Here is a 13,678-nt window from a genome sequence, read left to right on the forward strand (position 1 = left end):
TTACAGCGATATTGGCCGCCATGCGCATTCTGCCAATAACGCTGTCCAGCGATTTTGAGATCAATATTTCATTTTTTCGCCATGGCATTCATAATTCATATATACACCCGCAACGCTGCAGCTGGACCCTATAGGTGACGGTAACGACGGCTCAATACCGCCGCCTGGTGGATGGTCGGGCGAGTTACACTCGCCTACAGGATATGGCTGATGTACGTCGATTAAACTCATCCGGCCGTCACATACCGTTGCATGAGTCCCGACAGACACAATGTACATAATGGATCGCTTTCTAAACTTAATAATCGATATGATTTCGGCGTTTATTGCGACATACAAACCTGAAATGGACCTAGGCGATCGGCGTCGTATACTTGGGATCTTTCACCGCCAGTCTCTTTGACCCACGGTAAGAGGAATATAACGTTATTTTCAACCCAATTGTGAGTTTCCTTGTGAGCAAACCGATCGGATCAATATATCACCAAACCTACATAAAGCATTTACTGATGATCGGGGAATTATAAACGACCCCCCCCCTCTTTCCTTCACGCATGATGAAGCATAACGTATACCGATCATATAGAGGTGAATTTTTTAATATAGCGTGTATGGGGGGGAAACGGCAATCGATAATCTAGGCCGTTTAGGCCTTTAACTCACGTTCTAGGAATTACTGCAGAAAACGATAAAAACATACTTATATTCTAGAAGGTATGAATGAAAAAATATAACGTTCCCACATCCTGAACGATAGATAACCGATGTTGAATGGGCCATAGTCATGTCTATATAGCAATACAATTTAAAAAGTTATAGCCCTGCAAAGAAGGTGAGCCACTCCATAGACTTATAGCGCTGGCAGACTGGGTACAATGATGGGTACAATGGCTGGCAAGGAATGTGTTAACAATTGTGTGTAAAGAAACTTGAACTGTACTGTATTGTACCCATTCTGCAATCTGTTAATAAAATGTTCAATCAATCAATGAATGACCAACTTATTTGGCGACTCGTTTACCTGTAACGTTAGGCCAGAGTCTTATGATTGAATGCTTTTACATGTACACTAATAACAGTTGGGATTTTACAGTGCGTGTGACTAAACTATTTGGCCCAGGACACACCAGAGTAGGTTAATCCATTCTTGATTAGGATACTTAAGACCGACTGATCCATAGTTTACACTACCTCAGAACAATATTTACATTGTTATCCTACCTCAAACGAACAGCGACATTTGTTGATACTTTGTTGCAGAAGAATGTAAACACACTCAACATTGTATCCAGCTCCGGTGTAGGTTACATCCACAATATATCTACTGTATGACGTGACGTATCTCCCTTTTACGTACCATTCGCCGTATGCGCGCATTGCACGGTCGTCTTCTACGTCTTCTCATCAGCAGCTGGTTCACGTTGGAGCGTTGGTCTGAAATGAACATCTGCAATAATTGATGGAGAGCTCGCAGATGATCGATGCGATCCGCCATCATGCCACTGTTGTGCTTGTCTACTACCGCCCGAGTAACGCCCCCAGTTGATGACAGAGGACGGTGGAATGTTGGCTCCCCTTAACACTTTGAGCACCGGAGGTTAATTCCCATTTAGTCCCTTGAATGCCACCATCCGTGCCAATGTTAACGTTAATATCGCCTAATCTATGTTTTAAATTATGTCTCTAATCTGCCCGTCGCTTATCAAAGAATCATTTTCCAGTCAATGTTGTCAAGGCAGATTGGTTTTTTATAGCTTCATTTCCGTTTGATAGCATTTTGAAAAGCACCCGTTTTCAGGTGAAAAACAACACATTCTATGATAATCGCCTTTTACTGGAATATTCCAGAACATTGATATTTGTCAGCCTATTTATGAATCGTTTTCAAATAAACGCTAGACCCCTGATCGATAGTATATGTGCACGCACGCACGTTCGAGCCGCGTGCTGATAATAGCTGCTCTCATTTCCTCATGGCTTTTACAGTGAAAACAGCTAGAGCACATATCACAAAAAAGCTTATATCTCTGTGAAAACGAGTCTGATTATCCTAACACTGATAACATAGATTCCTTACCTGACATCAGATGGTATCCAAATGGTATATTCCAATTCCTGATCACCATTCGAAAAAATCGATAAGTGTATAGATCCAATGTGTATACAGTAGAACACATGATTCCCCGCGGCTCAGAGGCTCCAGGATGAACTCTGGTAACCCCGGCTGCATCAGTGAAAAGTAAAATGTGGAGTCAGAAATCCGTTCTCCCATTCACTTTCATTGAGTCCATTCCAAAAGGGTGATTTACCACCTGGGAGACGATAGGGGGGCGCTTTTTTCAGATCTGAGCGGCGGCGGTCCCTGGATATCCAACGGTAGGCTTGCGTGATGCAATATGATTTCAGATCGCTAATAAAAAATAAATAAAAAAATTCCGAGAATAGCCGTGACGTGGCACTCAACGGTCGGGTCGTAAACCCGAATAAAGCCGTGAGTGGCATACAAAGTGTTAAATAGGTCTGAACGCGGGCCGGTTCGCCAGAGGGCTCCAGAGTTCAGAGGGTTGAGAACAGAGCTGGAGCTTGAACCGGGGCCCGGCCGGTTTAAAAGCGCTATATATGGGTTGGTTGAGAACCTTGATGACGAATCAGATCCCCACAATATTTAATAATTTTTTTTAATGTATTCTAATTGTTCTGATTGTTTGATGTTTCTGTATTTATTAACACACTACACTGTGTGATGTAACAACTCAACAACACTGTACATTTGTTGAATTACTGAATATTTAATGAGTATAAATAAAGATAAGAGAAAAGATCAAATTAAGATAAATTTGAATATGATTTATTGGCCGTAATGCACACAATGAATTTGTGTAACAAACAATATTGTACATTCCACAAGATGACATGAATTTGAATGAGGTATCTGTCTCTTTCTTTCTCTCTCACACACAAAAGTGCATGCACAAACAGGCACAACCTGCCTCTCTCTCCTACCTATGTCCCTCTGCCTCTATCTCCTACCTATGTCCCTCTGTCCCTCTCTCTCTCTCTCTCTCTCTCTCTCTCTCTCTCTCTCTCTCTCTCTCTCTGTCTTCAGCTACTGGCAATCCTCTCAACAAGCCCAGATCTGTCTCTCCATCTCCACTTACCTCTCTCTTTCCTGCCACCCTCCCCCCTTCTCTCTCTCTCTCCTTCCCCTGTTTGCATTTCCAGGTTATTGGCCCCTTATTGGCCAGGGGTGATTCCTCCCTCCCTCTCTGTGACTGTGGTTCTAAGGATCCGGGGTAGAGGGTTATCTCTCTTCGTCCCTATCTCCCCCCTCTCTCTTTCTCTTCCCATATCTCTCTCTCCTTCCCTCTCTCTCCCTTCCACTCTCTCTCTGCCTCTCTCTCCCTCTCTCTCACCCCCTCTCTCTCTCTCGCCCACTCTCTCTGTGGTTGTAAGGATATGGTGTACTCTCTGGGGTAGAGGGTGATCTCTCTTCGTCCCTCTGCCGCCCCCCCCCCTCTCTCTCTCTCTGGTTGTAAGGATCTGGGGTACTCTCTGGGTAGAGGGTGATTTCACCCTTCATTGGGCCATGAAAGCTCCTTTATGGCGACATGGCCGCCGCCAGCGCATTAATCGGCCCGGCCATATTGATTTGGCTGTTCAGTTGTGCAAGGCAGCATATGGTCGAGACGAGGGAGGTGGGATGGAGGGAGAGAGAGAGAGAGAATGTGAGAGGGTGAAAAAGGGAAGAGGGGCAGTGAAAAGAGGGGGAAGGAGAGGAATGGAGTGAGAGAGAGAAAAGACAAAGGAGAAGAGAGAGAGGGAGGGAGAGAGAGCATTAGACATTTAGTGAATACATTTATAATGAAGTCATTTTAAACTCTGATTGAACTGAATAAATAAATGCATTGCTTTGGCCAGAGCCTTAAATAAAGCAAGGATACCAAGGGATACGTATAAAACACATTCACATACTGATGTACTGTCAAAGAACAGGTCTTATTGCAAGCTTGCGGTACTATAGCAAGTACTTAATTAAAGCTACAGTATGTAAAAACGTTTGGGTTGAATTTTGCACCAAAACACATCTTAACACACAGAGATGTCCGTGTTTCGAATCCAACGGTTGAGGACCAACCAGGTTGTTTTGGCTTTTATTCCATTGTAATAACCTACTCGATGTCACCGAGCAGCACTGCAGAAGTACCCTACTCTTTGAATTTGAAAAAGTGCATTACCGGCCAGATCCTCTTAGGGGCGCTATCTCGATAATGCAGTGTTCCCTGTGGCAGAAGTTGTCTTGTTTTTTCTGGATCTCCAATGTAGTTTTCTGCTAACATGAAGCTATGCCTATAGCCTGTAGCACGGAATACGTTTTGGGACGCGGATTTCAGCGTGCAATAAAGGAATATATGATCAGCCAATGGACATATCGATCTACCAGATGGCGATCGATAACTGGGAAATCCTTTGGGGGATCCAACCGGCCCACGTTAAGATCTTTTTCACGTAAATTACATGCTGATCAGGCCTTGTTATGATAGCCATCCACCCGATCAGCGAATGTAGCTACTGAGGCTAACACGGTTATTGGTAATCAATAATCAGAAACGACGTCCCCTGTCCCCCCCTTTCATGCATTCATGGTGGACCATCATACCGATCATATGCAGTTTGAGTTTTAACTGTAGCTTTTGTATATCCGAAATGCCATTGGATTTAACGTTACTAGCTTAGCGGCCTGTATCTCGCCTTCCAGGAAATATACCAGCCGAAATCCCTTATAACGCTTATATTCAAGATGCTATAAAATGAGAAGGTATTGATGAAAAAAATAATTCTTTAAGCCATTTTGAAGGGACGGTTTATGGTGTCAATTGACAATGAGAATGGACAGATGGCAATACTATAAAGTATAGATTTAGCTCTACAAACAGCCCCACGGACTATGCAAGTCTATTATGAAATGCTGGCCGTTTAGAGTGATATTAGACAGATCCAAATGGCCGCGAAAGTTATGTTAACTACATTGTCAGTAATAATAAATAATAATAATTCATGACATTTATATAGCGCTTTTCTAGACACTCAAAGCGCTCCCCACAATGTAGGGTGGAAATTGCCTCCTTCACCACCACTGATAGCCACTGGTAGCACCCAACCTTGGGCTACACAGGCTCAATGGCTGCCATACACTGGCACTAGGCACGCCGCACACATCACACTACACAATGGCTGAACAATGAGTGAGTTTCATTGACCAGTGTAGCAGCAGTGCAGAGATATTCCATTGTAAAGTTTCACCTCCTAACCAATCAGAGCAGCTCAAAGGGAGTTCTGTTGGAATAAGCACACCATGTACTGGTTATCTAGTGGCTAGTCTACATGGTCCCCATTGCCTGTTTTGAATGAGGACCATGTAGATTCAACCACTAAAAGTGGTTATTCCAACATGATTCCCTAGACTAGAGCTTCTCTGATTGGTGAGAAGTAGACTGTAAGTGAAATTGTGTGCATGTGTGTGGATATTTACATGATCACATGTAGATTGAAAATCTTACGTACTGTAGCTTTAACAGCTATATTGCTGAAGTGAAATTGTCATGGGAAGTCCAAATTATTCTCTTTTAGGCGCATGAGGCACACATGATCTCATGTGGTAGAATATCCCATCCATAATTCATAAGATACAACATGGTTAGATTCCATATGAAAGAATATATAAGATATGCAAAGGTGATTAGCACTAGCGAACTAGTGCCGCCTGCACTGTAATGTTAATGTTAACAGCTGTAATGTTAACGTTTAACAAGTTTAACAGCCACGTACCGTTCATGTTGTGAAGGGCCAGATTAAAGCTGAGAATCTACATTTATTGTTTTATATACATTGTATATTATTTATATATACACGGTATATCCCTTTAAACCTGCGTTCGAACCATAGTAATATTCGCTCTCCTTATTGGATAGCGCCCTAGGCGCCAGCCCGCAAGCCCCCAAAGTCAGGTTCAAAGACAAGCCCAGGCATGTCGTAACATGCCCGGAGACAGCGTATTGATTCCAGACAAGAACTGAGGTTTGGGACTAGATAACCACTTAAGTATATATACGGCGCAGGTGCGCACAGCAGCAGTTTGTCTAAAGTCTGTCTGTGTTCGGTAACAGTGAAGTGAGCAACCGTGCGTCTAACAGAGCGTTGAGAACCACGTGCGAATGGAATAGTAAAGTGTCAGAGTTGAATGCAGTAACGTCAAGTTCGACCTAATTTAATGTGAAGTAAATAATCGTTCATTTATTGTATATCGTGCCAACCACAGTTCGTTCGTGTGTAGCATTACCCAGCGGTTCGTTCGTGTTAGCTAGTGGACCTTAGCCAGGGTGCGTGGACTAAATACATTGGTGCCAGTACCCGAGGAGGCCTAGTCGGAGAACCTGTTGGACATGTGCACAGGAGAACCAGCGGCGGCGATTGCAGAACCATTACTGGTTGGATTATATTGATTGTGGAACGTGTTACCCGGAGAAGAGCATCGTTGATTCCCACTGTCGTTTGGGATTTAACCTCGTGAGGATTTACATTCGGGCTGGCCTCCTGGACAGAGGCTGGCTGGCTATCATCGTTTGCTATCGAGCATTGGATTACAGTTATTGCTTTTGTTGCTGATCGTTGGATTTACAAGGACTGGCTTCTGTACGTGAACCCCCTTTATTCTTCATTGAATCAGACTGAGTATCCGAACATTCCTCTATCCTCCAGACCTTACACCTCTGGGAGGAACCCAGTGTCTCCAGGCGGTACCAGCGTTGCCTTCTATAATTGCTATTATACGCCAGGTGGCGTCAGCCTAGTACCCATCGTAGGAATCCTTCTATTCCCAGTGACTCATGCTACTGACTGACTTTATGCATATTCTTCGCCATACAAGCGCGACCCTAATTCTCATTCTGTAACCTAATGTTGCATAATAATAAAATACCCTCAAATACTATTTCTTTGTCAATGCCGTGTTATTATGAGTGTCCACCATATCTATTCGATGTACTGTCTGGCCAGTAATTAAAGTACATACCTAGCAGTGGTTTAATCTATCACAATCTTTAATACAGTCAGGGTTTTGTAACCCCTCAGTTACAGTTCACATTGGAAAAGCTATGATACTACTGTCTTTGTATCTTCGATGATATGTCTGCACTGTGAGTTGGTGGAAATGACTCCCAATGTCAGTAGTGGCAGCTCTGTTGTATTATTGATGCTTCCCCATTTAGCATGGTAGGCACTTTGTGTGGTTAAACATCAGTGTGATTAAAACTCAATACACATCCCTAGGATTAACATTCAGTCAAGACTTTTTGGTGCGGCAGTGACGCTTCCAACTGGCTATGAGGCGAGGCGTATCTACAGTAGGGGTCCAACCAGCTGTGAGGTGTATCTACAGTAGGGGTCCAACTGGCTGTGAGGTGTATCTACAGTAGGGGTCCAACCAGCTGTGAGGTGTATCTACAGTAGGGGTCCAACTGGCTGTGAGGCGTATCTACAGTAGGGGTCCAACCGGCTGTGAGGCGTATCTACAGTAGGGGTCCAACTGGCTGTGAGGCGTATCTACAGTAGGGGTCCAACCAGCTGTGAGGCGTATCTACAGTAGGGGTCCAACCAGCTGTGAGGCGTATCTACAGTAGGGGTCCAACCAGCTGTGAGGCGTATCTAAAGTAGGGGTCCAACCAGCTGTGAGACGAGGCGTATCTACAGTAGGGGTCCCTATTTTGTATAATTTCGCCCCGGGTGGCATGGTAAGTAAGTAATTAGCACCTTTCACAGAACAGACTCACAAAGTGATTCACGAAGAATACATTTTCCGTTTGAATAAGACCATGAAATGGTAAAAAACTAAACAAACAATCAAACATAAGCAAAGACCACTCTTATCTATCTAAACGTTAAAATGAACGTAAACTTAATAGGAAGCCAGTGTCAGGAAGATAAGATGGGTGTGATGTGAGGTGATCTGCTGGACCTGATCAATAGCCTTGCAGCAGTGTTCTGGACCTGGTCAATAGTCTTGAAGCAGCGTTTTGCACCTGGTCAATAGTCTTGCAGCAGTGTTCTGGACCTGGTCAATAGCCTTGCAGCAGTGTTCTGGACCTGGTCAATAGCCTCGCAGCAGTGTTCTGGACCTGGTCAATAGCCTTGCAGCAGTGTTCTGGACCTGGTCAATAGTCTTGCAGCAGCGTTCTGGACCTGGTCAATAGCCTTGAAGCAGTGTTCTGGACCTGGTCAATAGCCTTGCAGCAGTGTTCTGGACATGGTCAATAGTCTTGAAGCAGCGTTTTGCACCTGGTCAATAGTCTTGCAGCAGTGTTCTGGACCTGGTCAATAGCCTTGCAGCAGTGTTCTGGACCTGGTCAATAGCCTCACAGCAGTGTTCTGGACCTGGTCAATAGCCTTGCAGCAGTGTTCTGGACCTGGTCAATAGTCTTGCAGCAGCGTTCTGGACCTGGTCAATAGCCTTGAAGCAGCGTTCTGGACCTGGTCAATAGCCTTGCAGCAGTGTTCTGGACATGGTCAATAGTCTTGCAGCAGTGTTCTGGACCTGGTCAATAGCCTTGAAGCAGCGTTCTGGACCTGGTCAATAGCCTCACAGCAGTGTTTTGGACCTGGTCAATAGCCTTGCAGCAGTGTTCTGGACCTGGTCAATAGCCTTGCAGCAGTGTTCTGGACCTGGTCAATAGCCTTGCAGCAGTGTTCTGGACCTGGTCAATAGCCTTGCAGCAGTGTTCTGGACCTGGTCAATAGCCTCACAGCAGTGTTTTGGACCTGGTCAATAGCCTTGCAGCAGTGTTCTGGACCTGGTCAATAGCCTTGCAGCAGTGTTCTGGACCTGGTCAATAGCCTTGCAGCAGTGTTCTGGACCTGGTCAATAGTCTTGCAGCAGTGTTCTGGACCATTTGTAGACGGTTCAGGGACAACTTGTTGAGGCAGGTGAAAAGGGAGTTGCAGTAGTCCAGCCCAGGATGATATGAACGTGTGAATGATCAACTCTAGCTCAGGTTGTGATACAACAGACCTGAGCAATGTTTGGTAATGTAATGGTGTATGACATAGTTAGTAGTACATATGAATTAGATAACACACTACCACCAAAATATAGAAAATCAACTAAATAAATATTACTGTTCTAATATAGCTTTAATATTGTGCATAGTTAGTATTATATGAATCAGGTAACACACTACTGTTCTAATATAGCTTTAATATTGTGCATGGTGACCAGTGATGCCACGATTACTGATTACTGATTACTCCTTTAAAAAGTAATCTAAGTTACTTTACTGATTACTTGATTATCAGAGTAACTTAGTTACTTTGAAAGTAACTAGGTTACGAAGTCGTCGTCGTTCCCCCAACAGTTTTTTTTTAAACGCTTTATTGAAAGTGCATAAATTGTTTTTAACTTGTTTCTCTGCACATAACGTAAATTGTTAAACTAGTGCTTCAGCTTCTGTACCATCAAGTATGGTAAAGCAACAGTCTATGATGCTCACAGCATTAGAGCAGCCAGCCAGTGGTTTTACAAAACCAGTGTATCACATCTAACAAATGCAGGCTGAACTATTCAATTATATCAACTGTAACTATTAAATTGTTTTTATAAATGTCTCTCTATAAACATACAATCAGTCTCTCTTTAACATGTAAATTAACTGTAAATCTGGCAAATAAGAGCTTTTGCTCTGCCACCATCAACCCTCCTGTACCTAGTCGAAGCGTCGCGACGTTTAGACGAGCGTTTTGGGATGGAAGTCTGAACAGAAACCACAAAAGTTCATCTTGCGGTTTCACTTTTAATTTTGCCAAGCGTTTTGGGGTGGAATTCTCCGACGACGGAGCCCTGCTGTCACACGATTGGCGCATATGTCACATGACGTGCTGTGAAGACCCGCCCTACTCTGCCTCTGATTCGCAGACTGTGGATGGGGAATGTGATTGGACCAAAGCAGAGTCACTCACAGACAGAGGGTCCAGTCACGCCGCGGGACACATTCTTGTATTTAACCCTTTCACTGCCACACCACGTCACTCCCAAATAAGAAAAACAGCTCAAAATGTATTTTTGACTGTCGAAAACGAAATAAAATACTGCATTCCGCCTGCATTATGAATTTATGATGAGATAGTAACGAAATAGTAACGCACAGCCACTTGGACAAGTAACTGCAATCAGATTACTGGCTTTTAAAGATTAACGCGTTAGATTACTATTTTCGGGGAAAAGTAATCAGATTACAATAACGCGTTACTTAGTAACGCGTTACTGGCATCACTGATGGTGACCCTAATTGTTAGGGTTAGGTGCGAGGTCTCCAGGTTACATTTTAACACCTGCCCAGGGCAAAGTCCCTTAAAGGAAAACTCCAACATTTTGGGAAATTAGCTTATTTGCCATCTACCCTGGAGTTAGACAAGAAGACACATACCTTTTTTCTTCTCTGTGCATGCAGTAGGAGTAGGAAGACACACACCGTTAGCCTAGCTTAGCGTCAGTCACTGGAAGTAGGTTCCTCCATTAGCCTAGTTCCCAACGTCTTCCTACTCCTACTGCAGACTTGTATCTTCTTGTCTAACTCCAGGGTAGATGGCAAATAAGCTAATTTCCCAAAATGTTGAAGTGTTCCTTTAACGCTAGAGCAGTACTCAAACAATGAAAATCTTGCCTCTAAACTGCGACAGAAAATTGGTTTCCTGTACAGAAACAGATCCAATTTCCTCTATTTAGTAGAAAAAGAATTGTGGAATCAGTCTTCTTATCAGTTTTGGACTATGGTGATGTAATTTATAGGCATGCTGCGGCATCAACTCTTAAACCTCTGGATTCTGCATATCACTCAGCTCTCAGATTTATAACTGGTGACAGATATGATACTCACCATTGTGTCCTGTATGATAGGGTGGGTTGGCCTTCTCTTGCAGAAAGGCGCAACAAACACTGGTATTTATTTATTTATTTATTTTTAAAATCCTTATTGGTAAACAACCTGTTTATATCTCCTCACTGTTAGATTGGAATATTGGAACCTATTCAACTCAATCGAATGACTGGATGGTTCTTAGGGTTCCTCAAATTTGTTCTAAGCTAGGGAAATCAGCCTTTTCCTTTGATGCCTCTAACTCATGGAATGTCCTTCAACTCACGCTGAAATTGGAGGTTCTCCCTTCCCTTGGAATGTTTAAACGTATGATTTCAGACCATTGTGTGACTACCTGTAACTGTTTTAGTTGATATTTTTAAATTATTTTGAAACGCTTTTAATTTTTTACTCTGGCATTTACATTTCTGTGAATATTGTTTTTATTATGTACTGTACAATCGTAATTTCTGTAAATGAGGGAAACCTCAGATGCTTACGATTTTAAATAAAGGTTGAAATGAAATGGTGGTTGGGAGCCATAGACCACCGCAACACTTCCGGGATTCTGAAATCGGGGCGGAGATAGCGGGGGGAGCATATGAATGAATGTGGATGAGAGCCGTGATGTAAGTGGTTGCAGATACGGCTGTGGGGGTGCTAGAGACATGATCGAATAGACGTTTATGCGCCTCAATCTCCTGAACACGGCGTGACCCATTCCTAATCGATCAGAACTAAATCGGCAGAGAAAAAGCCCATTTTAAAGCACCTATTCTCCATGCAAATGCGCAGATTGCCCATAGAGTCTGGACGACGCGAGATGACGCACAAATGAATGTGGACTGTTCCATCAGAGAGGGGAGCTTGAAAAACTGCCACTGAGCTCGTTCAGCACCTTCTTGAGATCATGTGTAAAAAAAAATCTAGATACAGTACAGTGCCATCCAGACACATGCAATTTAAAATATTATTATAGAATATAGAATACCAGGCCTATAAATGACCGTATTATAGCCAACTCGCACATCTATGGATCGGGCCAAATCTCCTCTTTCAAATGGCAGACTTCTGGGAGCTAACAGTCCTGCACAGTGGCCTTCCTGCAATAGGGTTTTGGAGGCTGTTTTGTTGCAGCCTCTTCCTTCCCCCTGGGAGTCAGAGAGGAGTGAAGGTGAGTGCATCAGAGAGAGCATCCTCAGCCGCCGCCCCGGGGTGATGTACCGCGCTACCTCCAGCTCCCAGAGGTGAACAGTAACACGCTAACACCATGGTGAGTAAATACATATTTTATTCAAGCTTATTTCAAATATGTTTATAGTATGATTCAAGATCCAGGATTACTTTATTTGTCCCTAGGGAAATTTGTTTTGGTCGTAAAAGGTTGCCACATAAAAATGCGTACGACTACAGTAACAGACATAAAGTGTATTCAAATACGTTCAACACCCTCGTTTCCCACCCTCTTTATGTCCTGAGTTTAGGGGATTCGCAAATAGGGGGATGAAAGAGTTGTTATACCTCTGAAGCCTGTAGCATCCACCCGCTGGGAGCCGTTGATTTTTTAGTATTTTATTATACATGTTGCTGCTTCACATGGATATAAAAACGTCCCACATTTATAAGCTACAATTTAAGTCCAAGATGGCCTTTATATCTAGAATATTACACCTGCTATGACCAAAGTTCTCCATTGTACCTCAAATCGAGAAAATAGAACATATTTCTTCTATTTTTTTTCTCCCTTATTTCTTATATCTAAAAAATATATTAAACAAGAGTTGAGACTTAAGTAATGCAATGCTATACTATCTGGAGTTAATTACATGAAAAGTGAACAATGTTACGCCCCCTGGTGGACCAGGGTATCACAGGGCAACATAAAACAGAAAACCCGGTAACCAAATATGAAATGTATTGAAGAACAAAGTCCAGGCAACACAATGAACTAAATGACTCTAGTGTGCAGTCTGTTATCAAGAAGTAAATAGAATCAACATCAACTAAACTGTAGATAGATATTCTATACAGCCAAATGGAGAAAATAAAATACAGCTCAAACAAAAAATATAATACATTTTTTTGGTTCTTAGACCCCTTTTGCTGCTTACTCTATTTGCTGTGATCCATTGATTAGCTGACTATAAAACTATGATGATAATTTTTATTATAATTTTAATCATCATTTTCCTCCTCTTCCTCCTCATCATCATCCATATTTGTATGGATTTCATCTGCTACGTCATCTTCATCTGTTTCTTCTTCTGCCAAGACATCGACGAGGGCTTTGGGGATGACGTCACCCTCAAACCACAGTGGTTCTAGCTTGCCAGTCTCTGTGTTAATGTGAAATCCATGGTCAAGAGGGGATGGGATCTCAAGGTAGTGCTCATGAGCCCTCTTCCAGACACATGCCTGGAAGTTGACTCTTCTCATGTGCTGCAAGAGGACCCTCTTGCAAGGTGGGAAGGTGGAGAGGTCAACGGAGATACCCTGTCGAAGCTCAAGGCTTGAGACTTTAATCTCTCTTGCCTCATCAACCTTCTTGATTTGACGACTGAAACCATAGAGGCGACAGGTGAACTCTTCAACACCACTGAGAATCCACTCATCAAGCTCCCAAGAGTTCCCCACTTCAGCAAAGATCTGGATACACTTTTCTGATTCAGAATCTTCATCGGTCGCACCTTCCCTTTGCCTTTGAATGCTGATGTGCAGTCAGCACCAATGAAAGCGTACAAGGCCAGGAGAGCTGAAATGTGTTCCTCTGAGTAATC

This window comes from Notolepis coatsorum (genome assembly GCF_963971535.1).
Source record: "Notolepis coatsorum genome assembly, chromosome: 16".
NCBI classification, from domain to species: Eukaryota; Metazoa; Chordata; class Actinopteri; order Aulopiformes; family Paralepididae; genus Notolepis; species Notolepis coatsorum.